Source organism: Coturnix japonica, chromosome 3 (assembly GCF_054131305.1).
Source record: "Coturnix japonica strain WE chromosome 3, WE-NBRP24, whole genome shotgun sequence".
Lineage (NCBI taxonomy): Eukaryota > Metazoa > Chordata > Aves > Galliformes > Phasianidae > Coturnix > Coturnix japonica.
Window position 1 is genome coordinate 42,365,278 of NC_140665.1, and position 27,541 is coordinate 42,392,818.

At 41.2% G+C, this 27,541-nt stretch overlaps 1 long non-coding RNA gene across 1 annotated transcript in view; it reads right to left on the reverse strand.

Moving 5' to 3' along the window:
* Window positions 1-8,940: 8,940 nt before the first annotated feature.
* Window positions 8,941-27,541, reverse strand: part of LOC107311501 (uncharacterized) — a 194,096-nt gene continuing 175,495 nt past the window's right edge. The window contains exons 3-4 of the long non-coding RNA XR_014943957.1: window positions 17,567-17,679; window positions 8,941-16,233 (exon numbers count right to left, since the gene is read on the reverse strand). This is a non-coding gene — a long non-coding RNA (uncharacterized LOC107311501). The remainder of the gene's footprint in view (window positions 16,234-17,566; window positions 17,680-27,541) is intronic.

Genomic DNA, 27,541 nt, shown 5'->3' on the forward strand with positions numbered 1-27,541 from the left:
TTATTTTAAAAACATCTCAGCTAAGAAATGTTGCTGAAACTTTCTAATGAGAAATTTATAATGAAGGAGTCTAGAAGGCAGTTGAGGAAGGGTCCAAAAGGAGAAATATTTAGAGCCCTCCAGGGTAATTTCCTTTGAGTCAGTTTCTGCCTTCTGGAAGACAGAGGTGGGGCAGCATGATGTTTTGGTTCACAGACTCTCCATAACCATTGCCCACGTATGACCCTGGTGAATACATTCACTCACAACAGCCAGATGAAAGCCCACAGTAGCTGCCTCTCTATACCAAACGGAGTACAAACCTTTTAGTGGTGTGCAGGCTTGGAATCAGTATCATCCATTATTGGCTTTGTAGCTAACTAATGTCTTTGCACATTATTAGCATTACTAGTATGAGTATAGCTAATGGATATTAATATGATATAAAAAAGTGCTCATTAAAACACCGTAAAATGCGTTTGCTTAGTAATTAGCACTTTCAAAAGCATAACTTCTTAACTAATGCATTTATTTCACATATTTATAATTGCAAAATAATAAGTACTCATTTTTATAGATTAGACTTATAAAAGAAATGTGCTTGGTATGATTCCAATATACTTTTTCATCCTTCCTTTCTTCTGCACATTTATAGAAAGCACAAAAGCAAAAAAAAATCAGCACTAACTCAGTGACACAAAGCTAAAAGAATTCCTGCAAAAAGCATTCTCAAGCAGGAAGGACAGGATGAAATAGGGCAAAACACCATGTGCGAATGCAGTGTTCCCAAGTGGACTCCAAGGTCAAGGTTCATGGTCCTATCTGTCCCAGGTACTCTCATTCAGAGCAGCACTTGTTTCACTGGTAAACTCAGGGTCTACTGGATGAGTATCAAGAAATAATAATGAGCTTCATTTAAGTATAGCTTCTACTTCAAAGAAGTGACCTCCAGTTCCCAAACACCGGTACCGCAAAGACACAGTACCCTGATTTAGGCTGTCTGCTGGAAAGAGTGTCAATTTATCATATCCTGGAGAAAAAATAAATTAAAAAATCTAGCTTCAACAAGCAGAAAAAACAGATCTGAAAGAATGCTGAGGAACGTGGAGATTGTATCAATTTAGCATGGCTTCCAACTGGGAAAAAAAGAAGAAAATTACAACAAAAAGTTCCTATTCCTTTACATTTAGCTTTGATTTTGACCAATCTAGAAATATAATTACACATTTTGTTTCATGAGTGAGACATGCAAACTGCTTGAAATCATTCTGCTGCCTGCAGTAACAGTCTTTCCATGAGAAGCCAAGGTCTATTGCAAAGTCTATCTCTGTTTGAGATCTTTAAGTTACGTGAGACCTTAGTAAGGGGTAGGCCGTCCAGGCAGTGTAAGGCTTTATGGCCCTTTCATTCAGCTTCCCCATAATCACAGGATTCAACAGGACTACTCAGCTCCTCTAATCCTCCATCCCTCAAATGCCTTTGAAATGTCTTTGAAACCACTGCCATCCCCAGTAGAGGGGCTGCTGTTGCATAGGCTAGGGTACAGCCTTGCTCCCAAGCTGCTGAGTGGCAGGCAGAAGCAGCTTATATTTGTATATCATTAGCACAGAGACCCTTAGGCAAGAGGCTTTCCCTCATTTTTCACAGCATCCTTTAAGCAACTTTTCAGGTTCCTATGGAAAAAAAATAATAAAATCTCCTCAGTGCCTTATCAAGTTCATTTGAAATTCCAAAACTAATGAGGCTTTTGTCTCCCTCTTAACCTAAGAACCATTGTTACCTCTAAAAATAAAAAAAAAAAAAAAAAGAAAAAAGAGAGAGATAATCTGCTAAGGAGCTAAAAATACTGAACTCTGACAGCCTTTTCAGACTGATGATTGACACACTTGCACCTTTAATCTTCACAAAGAAAGTGCTGAGGCAGGAGCTCCTATGCACACCTCACAGCAGCTCTTTCACCAGCTGCCTGCTGGTTGATCCCCCCACTGACAGGATGGCAAGGGGATAGGCCATTAACACTCAGAAAATGATACTCATCCAGAAGTTAGAACAATCACCCAAGGGTGCTTGTGCAATACCATTTTCAAGAACAACCTCTATATTTCTTTTACTAGGAAAATCAGGGAGTGCTTCCAGACAGGAGTGCCAAATAGTCCAACCAAATGCCCTCTGCCCCAGTCCTCAGTACAAACAAAATCTTTCCTACAACATGTTTGGATCCAGGGTGCAGGCTGGGTGAATGCACACTTTTAATTGAACAGGACAAAAATAAGTGGGCTTAGTTAAAAGTACCAAAAGGATTTCCAGTCTACCATAAAGAAGGCTTGAACAGTCTCTGCACAGTGAGCCAAAATGTTTTTGTTTTCAAAGCTTGATGGTCAAAGCACATAGTCAACAGTTTGCCTTACTTTACTGTTAGCAAAATTATACCAGCTGCATGTGGCAAAATTCTGGCAGTGGAGAGTGCTGCAGGGGTGGCTCCTATGAAAACAGTCCAGGAGCTGCCCCACACTGCCCAACCACAATAAGCCAGGACTCAGCCAAGCCTATCAACTGTGCCAGGGCACCTCTGTGAAAACATATTTATTAACAGGTAAAACCACCAGAGAGGAGAAGGAAATGAAAGGGAGTGAAAAACAGTAGAGGGAATACCAAGATCATAGGAAGAGAAGCTGCTTGAGGAGATGTTCTTGGAAGAAACTGCAGTCTGTAAAGAGAGCCCCCACTGGAGGTAAAAAGCATAAAGCAAGGACCAGGAGAGAGACATTTCTAAACCTCTGTGCTCTGACCAAAACTAGATTCTGGAATAGAGGAGCAAAGTTGTGTATGGCAGACGAAGGAAGAAAGGAGCTGTTTAATTATCTTTGTGTCTCACTACCAGCATGAAGCCTCTCAACTCAAGGAAATCCAGGAAAAGACACCCCAGGGAAAATACCAGTTACAGCATTCACTGATTACGTGAACAGAGAAAGCATCTGCATGCTCCCCAAAACTGTTATCTTTTTGTTTTTCTTCTTTTAGAAATAGAATCATAGAATCACAAGGTTGGAAAGGACCTACAAGATCGTCTAGTCCAACCATCTCCCACTACTATTGCTACCACAAGCTTCTAAACCATATCTCATAGCTCCTCATGACTCATGGTGGAAGGAAACATGAAGATTATCTGACAATTATACCTTTTAGAGGCTGTTTTCAGTTAACTGAACATGGTTCTAACAATACCTTACTTATAGGTGTGTCTCTTTCCTAAGAGAATGTAAACTTGCTTCCAAGTTTTGATTTCATTTCAGCTACAGCACATATAGCATGTTTTCCTAACTCTAAATACCATGGGACAATTTGGTCAACTCTTATGGTAGAAGAGGAATCCCAAACTCTCTTTTCCCAATTAGCTACTTCATTATTTGCAGCCTAACACCTTCTAAATGTGAACCCAACTCTTTCTTGGATTCTTGTTGGGTTTTTTTCTTTTTTTTCCTCTCTGCCATGGCTTGCAGTACACGGAGATATCATTTAACTTTTCCATCGTCTTTGACAATAAAGAGGCTGCAATGAGGTGGATAGTGAATCACGACAGATTCTTGCCCATAAACACTCATTTTGGAGATGAGGAGAGGTCAAGAGAGAATGTCTCTCTCATCCAGCAGATTGCTCCTGCTGGAGTGCCACTTCTAACATAAAGAATTCCCCAAGCCTTTATAAGGTACGATGAATTAACCTCTAACTCATTTGTACTCTAGAATGTTTTCATCCATTTAGGCTGCCAAGGGATTTGCTATGATTCTAATGCATCATTACAAATGTCCTTTAAAATATTTCAGTCCTAATTTAAACTTTAACTCTTCAAATAACTTTAACCATGTTGTGTAAATTTATGATGAACATATGGAAGATGTCAGGTTATGATAAAATTCAGAGACAATCCAGAAAATATATATATATAGATATTAATTGGAGTACAAATTACTCTTCAGTGTTACTCTATTCCCAAAGAAAAAAATATTTCCAATATGTCTCCAGGGCAAATCTGACAGAAGTGAGGCAGCCTTCCTCATGTGTCTGTGCACATTCTGAAGATGGTTGTAACCTCCACAAAATCCTGAAGAGGATTCATTTAAAGCCTTTCTGCACTCCAGCATGATCTTGTAAAGTTTTCCATGAGGTGCAGAGTTGTAGTGAGCATTTGAACATCAATCATCTTTGGAAGAGCGAGGTTATTTCCACAGGTCATGTGAAAACACCATTTTCTGGGCCTTGCAAATGAAGAAAAAGTTAATCCTAACTTGATTCTTATATTGTTCCCGATAAACTGATGATGTTGGGGGGAAATATATACATATATATCATTTCATAGAATAGGATTGCATTTCGCTAAACTTGTTATTTCTCTCTCAAATAATTATTTACATTCTCATGGACGCATCTTACAAAATCCTTCATTTCCTAAGTCATTCCTATGGAATTCTCTCCATTAAAGAGAGATTAAATGAGACTGCAGAAGACTCAAATTACTTCTACAGCCTTGAGGCCCCATTTAAAAAACACTCAGCCTTGCAGGATCTGTTCTACAGTTACATGGTTACTGACACTTCCATGAGCTTGTGCTTTAATCTCAGAGTTTTTGGACATGGATTGGTACATGACCTGTAGAGTCTCTTTTTATAGTTCTCCTAAGTCTTCCAGAACTTTCTTTGCTGGCTTTTGGTTTCTCCTTTGATTCCTTTTGATTCTTCTCCCTCTCTCCAACTAATAATTTTAAAAGCCATTAATTTCACTTTGCATTTGACATGAAGGCAAGGAAGTACATTTTGAAAATCACCTATTGGGTAAGTAATAAAAGCCTTGTGCCATTAAATTCATACACGTTTTTCCCTAGCTTTTGCCAAGTTATGAGCAATAAAACAATTTGACTGTCCTTGACCATACTTGCTTGTTGACTACCAGAGTAGCATAAGATATCTCTCAGACAGTCTGATTACATTATACAGCAAGATTATATTAAAAGTGTCCTGTACTTTTGGCTGGGACAGCAACTAACCATGAAGACAGTATTTTCTTTCTCTGTCCTATTTTGCAAATTGTTCATAAGATCTCCTGACAGTTCACATTTATTGTTGACTTCATCCTACATAAGCTGGCAAATCTGCCCAACAGTGACCCATGCTCCCAAACAAATGACTTTAAACATCATGCTGTCGGCTATGGGAAACAAAGTGATTCTAATGGGCTTGCAGCATAACAATCCATTTCTGATCTCCCTTGGCCCAACCTCTTTTCCTTTAATCAGCCTATAAAGTGCAAAGACCTTATGGGATGCATCCCTGGGAAAGGAATGCATGCTTATACCCTGCCTGATTTTTATTCTTTTAGATACTTTTATAAAATTAAGCCAACCTAGCTATAACAAAAAGATATTCCATTTTTCATTCAACATTCATTTTCATTTCTCATTAACCCACTGACACTGAGAGCAGTCACTAGATCAAAAAAACAGAATAAATCTCACCCTAATAACAGGAGAACTGCAGCCCTGCTGTAATACCTGCATTTCTTTTTAACGTAACATGAACGAAGATTTTAAAAACACATGCATAGTTATGTTTTATAAAGATAAAAACAACAACATCAATCTCTCCTGTTGATGAAAAATACTTTTTTTTTTTCATTGAGCCCAACACCCCTGCCAAAGCAGGTTCCCTACACCAGGTCACACAGGTAGGCATCCAGGCAGGTCTTGAATATCTCCAGAGAAGAAGACTCCACAACCCCCCTGGGCAGCCTGTTCCAGTGCTCTGTCACCGTAAAGAAGTTCTTGCACACATTCCTCCTGTAGCTTCTTCCCATTAAAGCTGCAGGGCAATGATTGCTTAGAAGAGGTGAAAGGACAGCCAAGCCTCTGCATTCCAGGAGAATTTCCCAAATTGTCCACTAGGCTTGTTTGTCATTGGGCTTGCTTGTACAAGAAAACTTACTTTAAACCTTCCCACACTGACCATCTGAATGGAATCACTGATTTCTATTCTGAAAATTCTGAATCACTGACACCTGCTGGAATCACTGATTTCTATTGATGCCAAAGGACATCCAGTCTTCCCTAAACCTTCTCCGCTAATAAATCTCACAAGTGCACTGTTATTTTCATTTTCACAGGGAAGAAATGACAGAGAAGTTGAAGATTTGCTCAAGGTCATGAAGACTTTTCTTACCAAAGTTGGATTGGAGGCGTTTGTGATTCTTCATCCCCAACTAGAATATGAAAGTGCTTCCTCATCAACTTTCCTAAAAATCACTGTGATGTTAAAAATAAAAGATATCAAGAGGCATCTGGTTTTTATTTGTTTTTAAATACTGATGGTGACAGCATCCACTTCAGCAGTGTATGTACTTCTTACCTCAAAAATGAAAAACTTTCTAAACAACTATATCTGAGGTCTCTTCTTTGCTTTCTTGCCTGCTGTTCAATTAACATAATTATAGTGCCAATTCAAGTAAATAAATAAAGCCAAATCCAGCAACAATGGTTCCATGGCTGTATATACAGTTTAGCTGGATGTGGCCAGTCACTCATACTATAAAATTTAACTCTAAAAATCAATTACAAAGATAGGGAAAATTTTCTGCCCAATGACTTCTGACCTTGAAGTTTTGAACTGCTGAACAGGAGTTGAAACCTGACTGTTCACACATTCCCCATGTCCAAGGTATAGTGAGGAGAACAGAGTTTACGAGTGGGGTTGAGACTGGCAAATGTTAAGTGTCAAGTACTGCGCTGAAAGGGCATGCATCTCATAAAATAGCAGTCAGTTGATGAAGTATCAGACAACATTTTGTGTATCTGCTCTATTTTTAAACACCTACACTTAAATGAGAACGTACCAGTTCAAGCACGTTCTTTCTCTCAAAGAGTCATTATTACCATAATTTGTTTCACAGTAAAATCAAATATTCACTAATGTTTTTCATGTCAGAATGACAGGGGGGAATACTATTTTAGCACCACAGCAAATTCCATTAAATACAAAAAGAATTTAAAGTCTTGTCGTGCATCTCAAGCTCTCATTTTTAATTAAGTCTCTTGTATCCTTATTTTCCACTGGGTGTGGGAATCCTTCAGAGGCAAACTCATCTTGCAGAAAACACAAAACTTACTCACAGCCCATGGCTTTATTAGATTCATATGGAACTGTTACATATCTTTGTGGATATAATGCAGCATCTGGAATGCTTTGCTCTCTCTCATTGTTCTTTCTCTGGCTAACATTAGAAAATAGTACTTTCTTTTCACCTCTTCATCTAAGAGCTGTGTATGTCCACACATCCTCTTCTTCCCCTCCTCCCAAAAGAAGCTGCTTTGCAAACTGTAAGCCTAGAACACAGAAGCCCACAGAGATTATTCTTAATATTACTTTTATTTAATTGACAACAGGGGCTGAATTAACTGAAGCAGCAACATACAACAAACATGTTTCAGAGATGACTGAAAAACTTGTGTAATTGCCAAATAAACTGGAGTTTTTATTTTGCCCTGTTGAAGAAGAAAAATAAGGTAAGATATAGTAGTTGTTGAGAAACTGCCATGCTACAGAATCAGCAAAAGTCCTTGCTTGAATCAGCAATATTCTTTGTGGCAAGGGCCAAGGTACTTAACACAGCTTTACATTAGGCAATTCCACTATCAGGCATATCTTATTTGAAACTGCATTTTAAAGCATGTAACTCAGTGCAAAGTGCAGCAATGACAGCAGAGCAGCAAGGTCTCAGGCTGCAGCAAGTAATGATTTGCTCAAATGCAACAACCATGGACACAGAAATAAAGAAAAGAAACTGCTTACCTTCAGAAAGCCTCAAATTCACAGGAACCTCTAGTAAAAGGCCCTTGCTTCCACTGCTAACCCTTAAATGAGGTCTGAGAAAGGGTGGAGCCAGGAACCACTCCTTTTGGTCTCTCAGGTGCATTGCATGCACCTGAGCTCCCCTGAGTTGGTCCTGCCTTCCCACCAGGTGCTCAATCACTGCCTCAAGTTGTGACTTAGCATTTCCACTACAAAAAATATATTTAAATTTAATAAACTCTGATCAGTAATGTCAATCCATTTCTATCAAGGCTTTAATTCAAGACCCGGTGTAAAACACTCACGCCTATGAAAAGCCAGAGTTCAGACCTCTTCTCTTGTGAGCAGACATGTTAAAGAGACTGTAGCAATCCTCAAGCCTCTCTGCACAGCCTATAGTTACAAGCACCTATGATACTTTTTTTTTTTCTGATTTTATTTCATAGATTGGATAAGTGCTGTTTTGTGTAAAGCAAGGAGATGGGGTCTAGATAAGCATATGCAGTTGTTTGCACTCATGCTAAGGGATCTAATGCCCTCAGTCTGTTGTATGTGCACTTAAATGACAAAAAAAAAAAAAAAAAAAATAGTCTGCCCTCAACTCAAATGCTCCAAATTACAATTTATTTCACATTATCAAGGAACATGCTGAGGATCATCTGAAAAGGATAATAATTATCTCACTGTAAGCAGTGCTCTCAGAGCTCTCTACCATGTGCTTATTTTGTCTTACTCAGTATGTATCATTTTGATTTAAAATCATTTCTAAAAATTCAGTCATTGTCTTTGGCTTTCATTCTACTTAAGCTATCACATTATGCTGCATACGGACTGTTTTCTTTCATTATCCCAGGCCACCCTGAGTTAGGCAGCATTCATTTTTACTACACCTCCTATAGAGTAACACATCTAAGTCACAGACCAGAATATAGGACTTAGTGTGCCAGTAAGGGAGGCACATTTGCATTTATATGCCTGCCCACAGCGACCCTGGGGGATGAGGTAAGCAGAAGCTGTCACTTGACTCAATCCCTCTAAATAAATGAAGGGGAAAAGAGACTTGATAAATGCACAATAATCAACACAACTGTACACTGAAAGAATTATGGCAGAGAGGGTAAAGAGGAAACAGACATGTCTATTTGTAAAATGCCATCCTAACAAGGAGAGTGAAAGAGTTATAAGATCACTCACCTAAATACCTCCCAGGATGTCTTCTCTGATTAAGGATTTGTGAGAGTTATTGAGTTTTGAATTAGATGCACTTTAATAAAACAGTAGAATGTTCTTATCTGATTGCACCTGTATTGATTGTGTTAAAGAGGTCTATCCTCAGATCAAGGTCAATGATTTTACATAAACTGACTAGCTAGATAGAATCACTAGCAGTATTTAGGACTCTCACAGTTTGTCCGCCCTTTCAGTGTGTGATACTGTAAAATTTAGAGAGGAACTCAGTATTTGTTCTATATTCTGTCTTCTAGCAGCACAGTACTTAATTTCAGTTAAAGTACTAAAGTATCCTTTAGTATAAAAGTACAAACTTGTTTTCCAAAACACCATTCTTGTTACTAAAATATCTGTTAGTACTAACTAGAAAATATATTTTACATCACATACATAAACAGCAATGTTTCACAGACTTAAACATTAGCTACTTTAAAAAGCTGTAGTTCATATAAACATTCTTCTTAATCTGATTAAATTGGGACATTAATCCGATTCATTTTTCCCATCAGCTTCAGTAGAGCTGATCATAGAATCATCAAGGTTGGAAAAGACCTATAAGATCATCCAGTCCAACCATCTGCTTATACTCCAGCTTTCTAGAGTGGTATTAAAATTTGGGTGGTTTCTGAGTGATATATTCACAGAATTCCTCAATAACTATATATATGTAAATCTTGGTACATGCTTGCATGATATATATACACACATATGTGCCTGTGTGTGTAGATGTGAACCCAGCCCCACCACCAGCTGTGTGGAGAGACCAGCCTCTTGTTTTTGCAGCTGCCTGGGAGTGAATCTGTCAGGCAGATCTCCTGATCAAGCTCACTTGTTTCTGACCCCACAGGGGATGAAGCAGAGGAAGAGGTCTGTTCAACAGGTTGCTCGTTGCTGACAAACACACTGCTAAGGCAATACCAAAGCTGAAGGTAAGAGCCTTTGGCACAGACCCAGTGAACCTGCACTGTGGCTAAGAAGGGGAGGAAGCGCCCATAAGTAGCCCCTCTCAAAGCTCAGCTGAGGAAACACTTGGCTTGAAAGATTTGCAGACACGAAGTGACAATTTGTTGCAGGCCAGGGAGATGCCCTGGTAAATCTGTGCCTCTGCATATGCTGCAGGAGCATTCCTCACTTCACGGCAAGGAATGGAAACCAAACATTAATTGCAGGCAGAAAAACCTCCCATCACATTTACAGGCTGGGAAAAAGGGCTGGCCAGGATCCACTAACCTAGCTGCTGTCAGAGAAGCTGCTGACAGGCTGAGGAAGAGAGCCTGGAGAGGACAGCTGTGGGGAGTGACGGCTCACTGCTGGGAGAGGACTGGGGACAATGGCAATGCAGGTGCTGAGCCTGCTGCAGGCCCAGATGGTGAGAGACTTCCTGAGTAATATTTCCAAATGTCACCACTGAACCGCATGGAGGTGAGAGGGATCCCAATACCTATTAAAAACCAGTTTTGTGCATGACAACAGGAAGACTGTCAGCAAGGCAAGAAAATCCTGCTACCACAACTCTGGATGGAAACACAGCTCATGAGGCTGAAAAGTAACTGCTGGTCTTTCTGGATAAAACTGAACTCTAGTCATAGATGGACACATCAGGAAAGCAAGATTTAGAGGATACAAAGTTTGCCAAAGTCATTTGGATATTTCTCTGGAATGTCTCACACTTCTGTACATCTCAAGTGTCAGAGGTCACTTTGGCAATACAGTGTGCATCCAAAGGAGGGGAAAAAAGTAAAGCACTTGCTAGCTACCTTTAAGCCGAAAATATCCTATTTGTTATCTACAGCAAAGAACACCAATAGGAATCTTGTCTCATCTTCAGCTGGCATGTTTTCACAAGGGGTGGGATTTCATGTGATGATACATTGGCTCCCATCTGCTTGCCTTATTTTCCTGATGCTGTTAAGTGCTGGGGAGGAGTGAGTGTGTTCATTTGTGAGCTTTCTTCCCCCTGTATTTTCATGTCAGATTGAGTGCAGAAGGGAATTAGAAGACGGTACTTCTCAGCCAGAAGTACGACCCAGTGGTTCAGATGAGTCCATATTCTACCCAGTCACACAAAAATTTCCCTGGATTAGTTGTTACATATTTGCCTGGGCAGTTGAATGCTCTCTGTCCACAAGCAGATAACAATCATGATAAATTCTGCTAAAAGCCAGGAAAAAAAAAAAGACATTTCCTGTCAGTAAAAACAAGGATCCCTTTTCCTTGCAATTCTATTGAGCTACCAAGATATGAGATACGTAATCCTTTTCTTTCACACATTTGCTGCTTGTTTCATTTCTCACTAATTAACTTAATGCAAGAAAGAATCCGTAGGCTTTTGAACAATCTCAGTGACTTGTTTCTCAGCTGTAGCAGCTACAGGGCCTAATAAGCACAGAACTCCTGACATGATTCCAGGTAGCAGCATTGCTTTTTTGCTGCTGCTCAGCAAGGATTTTGATTTTCTCTCATTTGGCAGAATAAGCAGAGGTCTTCTTCCAGCAGATGGGTAGCTTGCTTAGAGAGGTCCGTGTTCAGGGGCTGGGAAGGAGGGAAACTAAATGAGCAGACAAGGCAGCGGCTTCACAGAATGCAAGACATCAGATCAATTCACTAAATGAAACGTAGTAAGCATGTTACTTCAAAGAGATTTGTACCTTGGCAACCACAGATTTTTCAGGCTTGAAGCGTGATGTTTGCCATTTCTCCCAGCCTCATTTTTACTTCTAGAGGCTGCAGGAAAGAGGTACAAAATATAAGGAGTGAGTGTCTTCACATTCTAGAAGGGAAAGACCACAGTTTAGGGGAATCCTCTATTACTTTAAGAACTTGGCCATGTTTTCTATAAGTAAAGAAGTAAGGGTATTGCTAGCTCATACCCCACAGAGGCTCAGGCAATGTGAAAGAGGCCAAAGTTAAATTATTGGACTACTACTCTGTGCCAGTGTCCCAGTGCCAGCCTTTCACTGCTGCTGATACCCACTCTGGAGCATTTTGCTGAATTCTACCTGTACCTTCATTTTCAGAGCTGTCAAACCCAGCAGGGCCTTAAACAGAAGTCAGAACATCCCCTGTGCTGATTCAGACAAGAGAAGAGCAGTGCTGAAAAAATAAACTTTTGCTTCAGTTTATGTAGTGACAAAGACAGGCTCTTGAGTGCTAGCTCATGTTCATCTCTTCTGCTTGGACATAATCAGGGCCTTTCTCTGCTAGGGCTGCCAGAAAAAAACTGAGGGATTCTGGTGCTCTAGAGATGCAAAAGTAAACCCTTCCCTGCCACCATTTGGATTAAGGCCCAAGCCTCAAAGCTACTGAATTCAAGATCTGGGTAGGGTTTGGACACAAATAAGGGGAAGGTCAAGTGATGTTTTGCTTTGGAACTGGCACAGCTTTGGAATCAGGTTGGTTATCCTTCATAGCATCTCATCAGGACTTCCTCACTTGCCCCAAGCAGTGCCAAGCACTTGTTTTTCCAGCCTTTCCAATACACCTCTGGACACCAGGGCCACAGGTTGCAGGGGCACCTCAGAGAAGACAGGGTGAATGAACGACTACTTTTCAGAGCTTGGTGACACTTTCAGTCTTACTCAACAGACTGCAATACACAATTGTGTCTGTCTTCACAAATAGCAGGGCTGGACTCATGTTTTTCCCTTCCTAAATGAGAGGGAAAACAAAGTTATCCCTCAGGATGCCTGTCTTCAGTCAATAGAGATACAGCAGTAGGCACAGTGTTTGCAGTAAGTCAGAACCAGAAATAACAAGCCAACTCAAATCAAATATGTCAAGTCCCCATCTTCTCCTATACTAGGAATGCAAATGTCTCCAGTCTTTATCAGCACACATTGGAAGCAATCACCATGTGCTGAAGCCAGGCGAAAAAAAAAAGTTCCATATATGTGCATAAATGGAAACAGATCTCTTCTTGAAAAGCTTTCAGGTGTGAAAACATATGGAATGTGTTCGGCTCCAAAGCATTCGGTCCCCATTCCAAAAATCAGCATCTTCTGTGACACACTGTTGGCAGCCCCACCAACAAGGCAAGGGAACGTGGAGGCAGAGGAGACAAAGTACTCCATGCAATGATGTCTCGGCTGGCATCTGACGCTGCCACCCATGCCGCACCTGCTGTCTGCATCTACCAAGTGCTTATCTTCAGGCTGCTGTTAAATAGGCTGGCACCTTTTGTCAGCTGCAACTTCAGCTTGAAAAGGAGAAAAAGAAAAAAAAAAAAAAAGAAAAAAAAAAGGAAAAAAAAGATAAACAGATTCAGAGAAAAATACAGGAAACTGGGAAGCACATTAAGCCCCAACTGGAACAACAAAACATAAGCCTTGAGCAGGAAAGGAAGAAATAGGAGATGAGGAAATGTATAGCAGCTGGTGCCAGAGCTGCTCACCATGAACAGTAAATGCTCCCGTGGCCACCGCTTTTCCCTTGTGAGATGCTCACCTTTGCCACATTAGACTCACTCAAGATCTATTAACAAACCCAAACACTCTATTCAGGCTTGTAAACAAGCATCATACACAGAGGTGCACAGCTTACTATGACTCTTCTTTGCCAGTGTCTTTAAGCTCTCCCTCTCCTACTTCAAGAGTTTGCCCTTATTTCCAAGCAAGCAAAAAGTAACAAAAAGAGTCATCAGATGCAGATAAAGCAGAAACCTGTGGACTGCATAAACTGAGGCCCAGCTTCCCAGCTATTCTCCATGTCTGCCACCCTTGGACATAACCTTATGCAGTGAGACATCTTTCCTTCCCTCTGTACTCTTTCTGGGGTGAATTAGGAGAGAGTAAGAAGAAGGTACTTCCAAAAGGAGATTTAAGTCTTGTGAAGATAATTCATCCAGAGCTTTCTATAGTTACATAAGAGACAGGTGTCAGCAAAAGTAGGACTTAGAACAGGAGCCTAACTTGGCTGATCAAAATCTGTTCTCCGTGATTCAGACCTTATTCTTTTTCCTGCCATGTGACCTGTGGGGGAAGACTGGAACATGAATGAGACCCCAGTCAGGAGGGAAAGCTTCAGAGCCATCAGCACCAGGAGTCTCTAGCTGCTGCTGGAGCTTCTCACACAGTTTTGACTGGGTTGTCAAATTGTGCTGACAGGATCCTATCTCCAGCCTCCTTCACTGTTTTCTGACGAGCTTCCGTCTTCCCCTGCTTCTTTTTCTCACTTCATTTTCCATCCTTTTCCATTTCTCTTGCTTCTCTTAAGGCAGCCTCCCACACCCAGCTCTCCCCAAGCCTCAGCACCAGCACAATGGTTGCTGCAATGGCATCATCTCCACCTGTGTGCTTCATGTCTGCCTGCTGTCCAGGATGAACACATCACAAGGGTTTCAGTGTGGAGAGCAGGACCTGCCTGCTAGTTGCACAGTGGCTGAGATGCTGAAGCCCCTTCTTGGTACTTAGTGTTAAAAACCAAATCCACTAGTTAACCCACAGAACCATTTTCTCAAAAAAAATGGTTGTTCCAGGTAGCAGGGGCTTATAGAAGCCTCAGGAGCGCTAGGAATGACACATGAGCATTAGGCAGAGTATCTTTTCAATTCTGCTTTGTATGTGATCACTTTATAAAGGTCCTGCACACACATACATGCCCATCATTTGTTTTTCATGACTCTCAGATAAACGTGAGGCAACGTTGCTTTATGTCAGCAAGAGTGAGCAAAAGTGATAACAAAAACAACAGGATAAGGAAGCTCACATAAATAAGAGGAAATCATCGTTTTTCTACTTTCTGGAGCTTTCCTGCCTTAAACGCCTCATTTTCACTTTTCATACACGTTAATAATTATGAAGTAGGAAACTCAAACCTAATGGGCCTGGTCTTTGTGCCAGGTTAGCTCCTTAAGAGTACAATTTTAAAGTCAAAGCTATGGTATTGATACAGCTATGGAGGCACTGTTATCGCCTCTAGATTTGTAAGAATGGGGTAGATTGGCATAAATATCACAGTAATAACACAACTTCATTCTACTAGGGTCTATATAGGTACACTGCTTCCAGTATAATAGTTTCAACCCTATATTTAAAGCAGTATAGAAACTGCATGCAGGAGAACCACTGGAAATTTTTTTGCTCTTCAAACAATTGTAATCAGAGGAACAATCCTGACCCACCAGCAGTGGGTGGGAATTTTACTTCACGTTGTTTTCAGAGTTTCTTTCAGCTCCCAGAGAAATTTCTGTTAAGTCAACATGCTCTCATGGTGCAAACAGCTTTTCGAGGTTAAGGGGAAAAAAAGAAAGAAGAAAAATGGAAACGAAAAGAAATAACACTGAGTGATCAAAGGCAACTCTATGAGTACGTCGCCTACATACACATTAACACCTCATTAACACTACTTGTACCTACAGAAGAAATCAAGCTCGGAACAACTTCAGCACAAAGTAAACAAGTCCTAGGTAGAAATCCTGCTTTTTTTTTCTTCTGAGAGCACCAACATAGCAGGTCCCTGATTGCAGTAGCTTTGTTCTTTCCGTTTATAAGAATAGAAACAAAGATTTTCACCGTTCTGAGATAAAGAGTTCCCACATGAGAACTCCTAATGATCGCGGTAAAAACAACAACAGCAAATTGAAGATAACAAGAGGGTTGTTTCATGTATTTTTTTAAAACACAGTTCCAACTCTAAAGTATGGCTAAAGTAGCAAAATAATGTTTTGGGATGAAAAACAACATCAGAAGTTGGAATTAAAGACACATGAAAGAATAACATAACTTTGCAAATGTTCAGTAGCCCTGAAGGTGAGGTTGCATCATAGAAAAGGGCCACAGCTCAAAACTTCGTTGTGGTTTTGTGATTCCTGTTGTTGGTATTCCACATCAGAACATCATGCAGATCAGTGGCAGTTGAAGAGTTCGTGTTCTGGTTCCGTGTTACCGCCATCTTTGGGCATTTTGGGTTCCCCAAGGGGAGGGACGGCATCCCCGAAGGACTTTGCAGGAGAAGGAAGCGGTGCTTCTCTTGCACCGTCGTGGTTTGACTCGTACTTTGGGTACTTTGATCTCTCTTGTTTTGTTTGATTTGGTTACATTTAATAAATTCCTGTTCCTCCTCAGATCGTTGCCATTGTGTTTTCTCTTTGTTAGAATGATCTGCTGGCTCTCTGCCCTTCCTCCTCTCCCAGAGTGCATGGCCGGAGCCGGCCGGGCTCTGTCACTGCCTCAGTGGTTCAGGAAGCTGCAGCCTGGGCAGAGAAGAGGCAGACAGCCCTGAGCTTGTACATCCCATGCTGTTTTACTGTGATCCTCTCTACCTAATCATTAGCAGGCAAAGGGAGATCTTCCTGAGGATCGTGCTGAATTTACACCCATTTCATTTCTCTAAAACCAATTTAGTTAAACTAGATCAGATGTTCTTACACAGACTTAGCTAAAATCAATTCCTAATTGATTAAAACTAACTTGAAATAAAATTGTCTAGGCTATAATAAAGGGTGTCCACGGCAATTTAAGTGACTGGATTTAAAATAACCCCATTAATTAAGCAGCTACAGCTGCTGAGCTTTTCATGACTGGGTTTGCTTCCTCCTCTGTGCTCAGGAAGTATTGGGTGTGATGGAGACTGAACCCTGGCCCATGTACCTGAGGGAAGGCAGCAAGCAACCTGGAGCCCAGGTTATCATGTAGAGTTCTGGGGTGGCAATCTAGAATCTACTCTCAACTTTCCATCCAGACTAGGCATCATAACCTCCCACTGTGCAGGTTAAAAGGGAGTAGATAATTTCCTAGGGGCAGAGGCTGCCTCATACCTTGTGACTGAATCTTTGTGACAAGGGGATGCAGTTGCATCTGGGCCTTTGGAGTGCCAGCATTTACTAAATACCTGCCTTTTAAAAAGGATAAATACCATGCCTCACTGCAGCCTTTTTTTTTTCTTTTTTTTTTTTTTTTTCTTTTTTTTTTTTTTTTTTTCTTTTTCCTTTTTTTTTTCCTTTAAGATTGCATGTATCCATGAGTGTGAGAAAAACTGAATCAGAAGGTTGCTCATTTCCACTTCAGGCTTCTGTCATGCTTTAAAATCACACCCTGATGGAAGAAAAATAAATAAATCGTGGCCACAAACCTGCTGATGAAAGTAAGCTGCATTAGCTGGTGTGATTCTGGGTGCTAACTACACATCTGGGGACTCTTATAGGAAGTGTCTGCAGTACAGCAGAGCTTTAGCACCAACTCACGTTGTATAACGGAGGGTCTGGGGAAGCATGAAGTGTTCAGCTGCATCAGTCAGAGGCCCTCTAAAGCTGGAAGTGAGGTTCAGAGCACTTCATTTTTATGAGACAGCACGCACCTGCACCCAAGTTAGGCAGTAGAAGGCTTGGGTGCTTGAAGCACTAAACATTTTTTCCCCACCAAAGCAGTACTCTGGAGTTTTTCTGATAGGCATGAAGATAGCTTCACATTTCTGCCTTTAGGGAGTACATCCATACTGGCTAACGGAAGTTAAACAGATCAGATCTTTCTCTCTGTGCTGCCAGCCCATAAGGGACTGAGAAGTACCCAAACTCCTTGACTACTTACTCAGAACAGAAGTGAGCCAAGGCTGGAAATGGTTATGTAAACAATCCCAAATGCTGGATTTGTTGGTAAGACAGGATTTATATTCAGGCCACCCGCTCTTTGCTTCTGCAAAACTAAAAATCAGACAGTCATTTCCTCCAGAACAGCCAGAAAGTTTCTACGTCTTCTTCATTTCCAAACTTGATTCCCTGCTTTGCCATCCAGCCCACACAACATCCTTCTACACTTCCAACATTTGATCTATTACACTGCACAAGCCACATAAGAAGGCTTCTCCTTTCTATTATGTTTCTTTTCTATCTGTACAAAACAATGGTAAGGGACAAATGGACATCTACAAATATTCTTGTGAGATATTTAAAAACAAATACAGTTGTTTCCTTTGATTTTTTTTTTCTCATCAGTAACTTCTTTAGCTACGTTAAAATTTTCATAAATGATTTAATTTTTTTTTTTATGAGATGTACTCAATTCCAGTGACATTTCAGTGAAAAGTGAATAAGTTACTTACTACATTTCAAGTACCACCTTGAACCGAGATACATATACTTGCATTGACAGGTGTGTGTCTGTGTGTGCATGCACTCTTTGCACACTGAATTATCCATGTGTCAGAAATAGATGTCACACCATTTCAGCTCGATCCAAATTTGAATCTTGTCAAGTTTCAGAGATGTTTGGAGCTAAACTTGTTGCTCAACACATAATTGGAAATAAAAAATAATATATATATATATGCATATATATATATATATATTTAAAAAAAAAAGGTCCTATTCAAAATTAAGAATTCATTTAAAGCTCAAACGTTTCTCAGCAGTAACCTTTTGCTGAGAGGCAGTGACATTTGAGTTTTGCAGATGAGACACAGTTGCATGAAAAACACAGGAACAGTATGTCTCTACTAAGGTAACATCACAGGATGGCATTCAAATAAGCAACTAGAAAGACTGCCAGCATAAATCAGCATATTCCCACTGAGATTCCTACCACGTGAAAACCAGTATATCACATAAAGGGACACAGCAATTTCAAAAACACATTTTTATCCTTTGTTGTGAAAGGGAATGATATTAAGTCAATAAAGAAAAATGATAACGTTTGGTTTGATTTCTTTAAGCATTCAACAGGAATTTCACTTCTTACTCGTTGTATAATCAATGAACTTCATTTGTGTAGGTTTTTCAGAGGGTAACATGGGACTGTGTAACATGGATGTGCCTAAACTAACAGAAATACTGGTGAAATACCAGTGGTGTTCCCTAGAGGCTGGTGCTGGGTCTGGTCTTGTTCAACATACTCAATGATGAGCTGGATTAAAGGATAGAATTCACCCTCATCAAGTTTGCTGATGATACAAAGCTGGGAGGAGTGGCTGACACACCAGAAGGCTGTGCTGCCATTCAACAAGACCTGGACAGTCTAGAGAGTTGGGCAGGGAGGAACCTGATAGGGTTTAACAGGAGCGAGTGTAGAGTCTTGCACCTGCGGGAAGAATAACCACATGCATCAGTACAGGTTAGCAGATGACCTGCTGGAGAAGAGCGCTGTCGAGAAGGACACGAGGATCCTAGTGGACAACAGATTGGCCATGAGCCAGCAATGCGGCCTTGTGGCCAAGAAGGCTAATGGTATCATATCATAGTACCATCATAGTCTCACAGTCTGGTGCAGGTTGGAAGGGACCTTAGAGATCATCGAGTCCAAACCCCGGGATTCGAGCCTCTGTGTAGCAGAGCGGCACTTCTACCACTTGCGCCACAGGGGGGATTCAAACTCTGGGCCCCAGTGTTGCAAGGTGGCATTCCTACCACTTCGCCACCAGGGTACATGAGGTGCATTAAAAGCAGAGTGGCGAGCAGGTTGAGCGATGTTATCCTCACACTCTATTCTGTCCTGATGAGGTCACACATTTAGATTGTTGTGTCCAGTTCTGGGTTCTCCAGTTCAAAAAAGAGGGATTGCATAGAAGTAGTCCAGCGGAGGGCCACAAAGATGCTTAAGCACCTGGAGCACCTTCTGTATGGGGAAAGGCTGAGTAACCCAGGTCTTTTCAGCCTGAGGAGAAGAATACTGAGAGGGGATCTGAGAAATGTGTATGAATATCTAAAGGGAGATGGGAGGCAAATGGATGAGGCCAGGCTCTTCTCAGCAGTGTGCAGCAATAGAGCAAGGAGTAAAACTTGAACATAAGAAGTTCCATGCCAACATGCTGACTTTCAGTGTGTGAAGGAGTTAACCATAAATATATGCCCATTTCCTGCAAGTGATTTGTTCCCAGCACTTAAGAATGAAGATGACATCCATGCAGACAGCATTGGAAGCTGTTCCGCTGCCAAAATTAGGCACTTACAGCAGACAGTTTGCTTAATTTAAGCAAGATGACTACTCTACCAGCTCTATCCATAGCCTGCTCCTAAGACTCAGGCAGGCTGAATTGTTTCTCTCACTGTGAGATGCAGTGTGATAGCAGCCATGATGCCTGTGCTCAGCTCCTACAGTACTTGATGTGAAGGCCAGCCTTCTGCCTCCATCAGTTTGATTTGCAGATTACCACAAGGAACTTCAAAAGTTTGCACTTGAATAATACATACATAAATAAAGTGGCATGAATAACACTCTCGGGAAATCAGCAATGAATTGCCAGGTGTATTTCTTAGTGGGGAAATAAAAAAAGGGAGAAAAGAAGGCGAATAACTGGGAGAAAATTATGCTCCAGACCTTCCCTGGTCACGGAGTATTGACAGAATAAGAAGTGCTGAACTGTGGGCTATTTGGAGATGCATTTTTCAGTGAGTGCACAGCTTCACCAAATTCTGAGTTTTATATTTGATTAATGCTATTAGAACTCAGAAAGACTATTAAAAAACTGAGAGATTAAAATGATATCTAAAATTAGTATTTCTGTCTTTCTCCCCCCCTCCTCTGGGTTATTCTACAAATCAAATATTATGAATTCTTATCTTGTTCCCAAATCAAATAACTCCAGTGAGCGGCAAGAAAGAGGAACCTCCAGCGGTCTGCTTCTCAGAGCTGTGGTTTATTCTTTCCCTGCCTGACTCTGAGGCAGCTTCATTAACTTGGGCTTAGACTCCAGCCCCAACTCCTGTTGTGGAGAGAAAAAAAAGGGATGAAAGAAAACCTCAACGTGATCCAGCCAGACCTTGAAAAATTAGACCCACAGAAAAAAAGAACACAGTTAGAACTCGCAAAGACTTTTTTTTTATTGGCCTTGTAATTTCCTCACTAAACACACTTTTTAGCAGCCTACCCTTCTCAGAATCTTAATCATCTAGCAGTCCCTCATAATGGCCCCATTCATGGCTTTGCAGAGCTGAAGCACTGTGATATCACAAACACAGGAACTCAGAAGATACAGCATGTTCCCAAGGAAGGGCTGCACACCCACAGATAGTTGGCAGAGGGAATTTGTTACTTGGAGAACATAATATAACACAACTATGTGAATTTTTCCTTTTTTTTTTTTTCTTCCTGAAGTAAGGAAGATGAGGTGCTGTGCCTAAACTGCATGTAAAGAAAAAAAAGGACTCTGATATATAGTTGTGAATAAAGCTGAATATTACGGGCTCTCCATCTATCTCCTCTACCATTTCCGACTGCTCATTGACTACCATAAATTAATATGATGTGATATATTGTATGGTCTGAAGGCATTTTATGAGCTTTTGAAATCTTTTCCAGCAGGAAACGTGAGGCATCACCTACTGTTCAGGCTTTTTTTAGGTTTGTTTGGAAATGAAGCACAGGCTGAAAATATTTCAGCTGGACCAGAACAAAGAACAATGGAGTTGGTCAGCATCCTTTGAAATTTTCAGCTATCCAAATACATACTTCTTTAGATCCTTTCTGTGATGACAGAAAGAAAGAAAATACCACTATACCAGAAGGAAAATAACTGTAGATTTCATAAACTAGTAGCTCTGAGATTGTTACCCCTGATATCCCCAATGCTTTATGCTTTCTAGTAACTCTTTGCAACCACTTTTTCTTCTGAAACTAAGAGTCTGACTTTGTCTCAATAAAAAAAGGGGGGGAAAGAAAAAAAGGAAAAAATATGTTTTCCAAACAGAAACCTTATTGTATGCAAAATACAGCTCAGAAAGTTATGTTTTGTTACTTACATTAAATAAAAACCTGGTCAGAAAGAAGATGTAACTACCAAAATACACAATACAAGAGTAATGCTTAAAAGAAATAATAATTGTTCTGAGGATGTATTAACTCCTTGGGATGACAAATTAGTTAATACGCTTGATATTCTAATAGCCCTAGTTACTTTCCCCAGTGTATTCATTTAATATTGATCAAGAGCCTGTGGATTACTTCATGAAGGTCTACCGATTTTCATCTTGGCAGGAAGCAGTGTGCTGTCTCCAAAACTGGTGGACAGGCCAAACATTGTGAGCCATATTCCCAGCAGCAACGGCAGAACTAAAGTAGACTCCAAAACAGTAGTAGGCATAATGGGAGAAATGCAAACTCCCTTTATTTAGGATTTCCACAAGACTGAGGCAAAGTTCACCTTTGCTCCACAATCCAACCAGCCTAGTATTTGCTGTTTAACAAGAACCCTATCATATCTAGCATGTGAAGATTTGATCCAAATCAACTTCCATATTGAAATATATATAAAGATCAGGAAAATGAGGGGGAAAATGGAAAAAAAAATTAAAAAATGAAAGCAGCAACAACCATTATGTAGGATAAAGTGAGGCATTTGGACCTGAAGAATGGAGGGGTGGAGATTTATTAGTAACAGATAACTTACAGATGCATTTAAACTTCAAGCTATAATGCAAGAGAAGAAGTTTACCGAGCTTTAGGCTCTAGGCTTCTTTCAGGAGCCCTGCTTTTATCCACCAGAGACTGTCTCAGAGAGGACAAAAACCCAAGGGCTATCCAGCAGCTTGTGCATGACCCTAATAAGGAACCACTTTCTGGTTGGCAGTACTCCAGGAACCTCATTACACAAGCATGTACCAAACCATCAATATGCCTTGTCAAAAAAAAAAAAAAAAAAAAAAAAAAGAAAAAAAAAAAGAAAAAAAAAAAGGAAAAGGGAACCTAGAAGAAAGAAACAGCTTATTTCTGCCTGTAGAAACTGGACAAATCAGTACAATGGGAAAAGCAATACAACAGAAGCGCAATGACAGAAGGACCAGCATGTTAGAAAGGTGCTATAAAGGAAAGGAAGAAGATTGTTCACCCACATCAGAAGAGTCTGGGTTCACAAAGGAAACCCTGGCCAAGAACGGATCTCCAGAAAGAAATGTTTTTCTAGGGCAGTCAGCCCTTAAATGAGGTCCTTAGATGTGCAGCCAGGCTCCACCCATTCTGGTCACAGAGCTGGATTGCCTTCACCTTTCCCCAGGTGCTCAGTCAGTGGTTTGGGCTGTGACTCAACAGTTCCCATACACGGCCCTGAGAAAAATCTCTCTTCTAGAAGAGAATGAGTTGATTGCCCTATGCATGCTAGACCACCCAGCTGCACCTGTCCTGCACTGATTTGGTAGTGTCAATTTCCACATTTCATGAATAATAAATGCATATGTTAAAAGAGGGAATTGCTGGAGAAGGAGGCCGTAAGTTAAACAGCAAAAAAATGCATCTAACACTTGCATTTACCCACTGAAGCCCAGAGTTTTGCATCACTAGGCAGAAAGAACAAATTGACCTCTTCACAGAAGTGGTGCACTGAAGATGTTTAATGAATTGCTTCAGAAACAGAATCAGTTCTACAGCGAACACAGGTATCTCAGGGAGAAAAAAGGCACATAAAAGCCCTGTGAAAAGTGCTGACAGCACTAGCTATATGAGAGACAATCAAAGTACTTAACGTTTTAAAACACATGCCTTGCATAATAACCAACACTGCGGAATCCTCTGCCTCTCTTCCAGGCACCAAATGAAGAGGAGCTTTGCTACACTAGGATCATAGAAGATATCCTTAAAGCTTCTTGGATAAATGCATGTGTTCTGAGCTGGAGAAATATTAACTTATATACTTTATGCACCTTGAGACCATTTCCCACCTCAAGAAGGTACGTTTCACACACCTCAGAAGCAGAGGGAAGCAGGAGAAGGGGGCATCATGCTGTTGATTTTCTACCAATATGTTTAACCTTTTGTAGCTGCTGTTAGCAGTCCCAGTGTTAATGCCAACAGCAAATGAACTGACTGCTGGCGTGTAGAGGGCTTGCTTCAGCCATAAGGTTTGGGAAATCAGAGGTCCCTCTCAGTCCAGGCTTAATTATTTTAAAGGCCATACCCAGGTGGGTGTGGATGAAGGAGAGAAGGGGAAAGAGTGTCTGCATGTTGAGGCAGCGTGTTGTGCAAAGGTTACAACTGGCTGCTATGTAACTCCCCGGAGCCATTGGTTTTGAGTCATGTCCTAACACACACCATGGAGAGCATACACAGCTCTTCTAATGAGTATTTCCCTTAACAAGTGCTGTGCTCAGGCTGTGGGTGGTGAGCAGTTGCTGCCAGGCTCCCAGGCCTACAGAGGCTGCTGGAACAGGGACAGGCATTTTGCAAGAGTCGGTAGCTGCAAAGTCTGGTAATAGATTGTGGAGGCCTGCATTTCTGGGTCACTGGGTCAGACTCAGAAGCACAAAACATCAGCCTCATCTCTCCAGCAGCCACCTGGTGCCTACACAAAGCAAGGTCACTGCTTCTTCCTGAGCAACTGCTTGCTCTCACTGTGAACCTACACCAGTTCCACCGATGACAGCCTTCTCAGGAGAGCATGGAAGCAAACCGACATATAGCTTGAACTGCTCCCTGATGCCTGTGAAGCCTTATTTATATAAGGCAGCTGATGTGCCATCCTCACAGTAAATTACAATTGTCTTGAACTTTTGACCAATATGCCTCCACCCTGCCCACCAGCGTAGCTCCAGCAAGCACACTTCACACACTTCCTGCTGTTTCAGCTGCTATCTGTGAAAGGAACTTCAGGCAGAAGAAAAACAAAGTCACTCCTTATCCCATACATACACAGGACCCGCATATGCATGATTTGCAGCAAGGAAGAGCAATGTTTGATCCCAAACCAAGTGTAGGGCTCCCTTGCAGTAACTTGCTGATGGGCAAGAGCCAGGTGCTTCCAGCAGCACCCAGGTGGTGCCCACCACCCAGCGCCTGCTCCCCACTAACATGGCAGCAGGTACCAAGTCTTAATATCACAATTTCACGGCAGAGTTTCCTAAAATGTACTAGAGGCTTTTTTGTTGTTGTTGTTATTACCTCCTCCAACACAGTTTGGGCTTGCAATATTAAGACAGCTTGGGTTTACATACGGAGGGAATACAAATAGCTTTCCTGCAAAAATAAGTGATGAAAACACACCATTCGATGGTGCTGTGTGGCTTACAGGATTTACAGTCTCCAGTTTGGGATGAACTGCACAATTCTCTTGCAGCATTGCCATTATGAATAATGCGGCCACTCTAAACTCACACTAATAAAACTTGAATGTATCACTGCATTGTTCGGTGCTCTGTATAGCAGAAACCCATCCATTAGTGAGGCGGGCACTGAAAACTCTTTGTGACAGGAGCAGCGCAGGGACAGCTTCACAGCAGCTATTCAGAGTCACTTTACAACTTCCTGAGCACAGCCGAAGCTGGGCTGCATGCCAGCAGTTTGGGAAATGGCTGGCAGAGGAGACTGGCCACTGATTTGCAGATCACATGAATCCCCAGGCCAAAAAAAAAAAAAAAAAAAAAAAAAAAAAAAAGAGTTAGCAAGAATATTTACTAGAGGGTACTTCTAGCATGCCCACAACCTGTCCTCAACATTTGTTTCAGCCCACATTTGCGTTTTACAAACCTCTTGGCAAAGTCAGGTTGCTAAGTTTGTGTACATCAGACAACCTCCCCATTTCTTTAGCTACCACTTCATTTCTGGTGGTCACCATAGCCTGCATGGACCATCAAGAATGTTCAAACCTAGGTCAAGCAGGCAGTGTTACCAGTAATAGGGACAGCCCAGCTTCCTGAAGCAACACACTCCAGGGGAAGCTCTCCCAGATCCTTGGGCTGCTGACGTGGTGGGAAGGACTGCAAGCAGAGCAGGTTTTGCACTGCCACCAGCCCAGCAGCAGGGCTTATGCCCACAGAAGGCTTGACAGTCCTCTGAAAGCAGAGGCAAAACCAAAAGCAAAGCAATAAATATCTGTCAGCAACACTATTTGCTCCTCAGCCAAAAGCCTCTAGACTTCCTCGCTAATGGCTCACACATGCTGCTTCCTACATGTCCCATGGCGAAGCTGGCCAGCTTCCATTTGTCCTGCCTCAAGCCACTTTCATTCAATGAATGCTTTAACACTAGAGAGTTACTCAGGAATGTACTCCCACCATGAGTTAACATTTCTTCTGCATGAAGACTCTAACAAGTATCCTAATGAGTTCAACTGCCTCCCTATAAAGAAAGCCACAACTTTGCTTCTGGATTGCTCTTTCCTCCAAGCAAAAATCCTTAACCACAAATAACAGGCCTGCAAGTTCGTCCAACTGCTGTGACACAAAGAAAGCCCTGACAGGAAGTTTAAATTGAACATTTTTTGGTGGATGACAAATCTTGGCCTCCCTGGAGCCTTTAAAAGCCCCAAATAAAGTGGAAATTAAAGTTCAAGGAGCCCAGGATAAAATTATTTTAGTTTTTGACTTTCAACACAGAATAAAAGTTAATATTTTAATTCAAAATAGCAGTTCAATGATTTACTTTCTCAGTTTTAATGAATGCCTTCTGCATGTTTCCCAAGATAAGGCTGTGATTCACATAGCAGGCATACCCCAGAAACTCAAAAGGTCAAAAAGATGGCAACAAAGAATTTTGTTAATATTGCCTACAATCCACTCTATTCCTTTGGCTATTTTAGTATCAGTAAATAACTCTTTACGTTTTCTGACCTAAGCAGTTCCGTTTGAGAAGTTTCCCAGCCTGGATGTTTCTAAAATGTTACCAAATGATTAAACACAAATCCTCAAATGAAGAGAGCGGGTTTTATTAAATATCCCAGAGCAGTGCTGTCTGCCCACACTTATGCCCGTGTCTGGCTGCTGGCTGATAAACGCCTTGGCTTTAAGATATTACTTATTAGCATGCTTGTATATTTCCACCTCACACAGTCACCCAAGGGTGATTGCTATCTGTTAATTGAATTCCGTGCCAGCAACTGTGTCTTTGTGTGCCTGCCATTATAATTTTGAGGATTGTGACTTCATTTCCTATTTACAAGTTGCAGTGGGGTTTTTTGTTGTTGTTGTTTGTTTATTTTTAAAGTGTTTATATTTAAATAAAAACAACATTTTTGCAGCTGTGTGGCAAAGTGGGTGAAAATCATGTGAAATGCATAGGTGTTTCTGTTCTTTTGCACTCCTTTTTCTGTTTCTTTTTAAAGGCATTCTGCATCTCAGCTGAAACAGAGCTTGTATGGAGCAGTAAAGGGAGATGGGGGCAGAGAGGGCCTTATGTTCACAGCAGGGGAAAGTGAGCTTGTGAAAATACTTGGGTCCTTACCTTCCCAGTACCCATGTTACAGACTTACTGGATTTGCACAGAGACTGCTTTTTATTCAAGTACCTCAGAGTCATTTACCATCACAGCCTTGATAAAAGTGATTTTTGGAATGCTTCTCCTATTATTTTAGATGAGAAAATGGGATGTGGACATGGCTGAACTCTCACAAGTCCACAAGGTGAGAATAAGATAGGAGAAGTATTCAGCAAAAGACACAGAACCCCACTGATGTCTCAACGGAGCTGGGCATGTCTGACCCCTAAACCTGCATCTTAGGACCTATGCCTCACCTAGCTTTTGCTGGCCTCCAAACAGAAGCTGAAGCTTTTGGAAAGACAACAGACCTTTTGAATGGCAAGCACAGGAAACTCCTAGACCACCAACCACAGCTGGCTGCTACTGCAAGGAAAGCTGGCCTATAATTCCTTT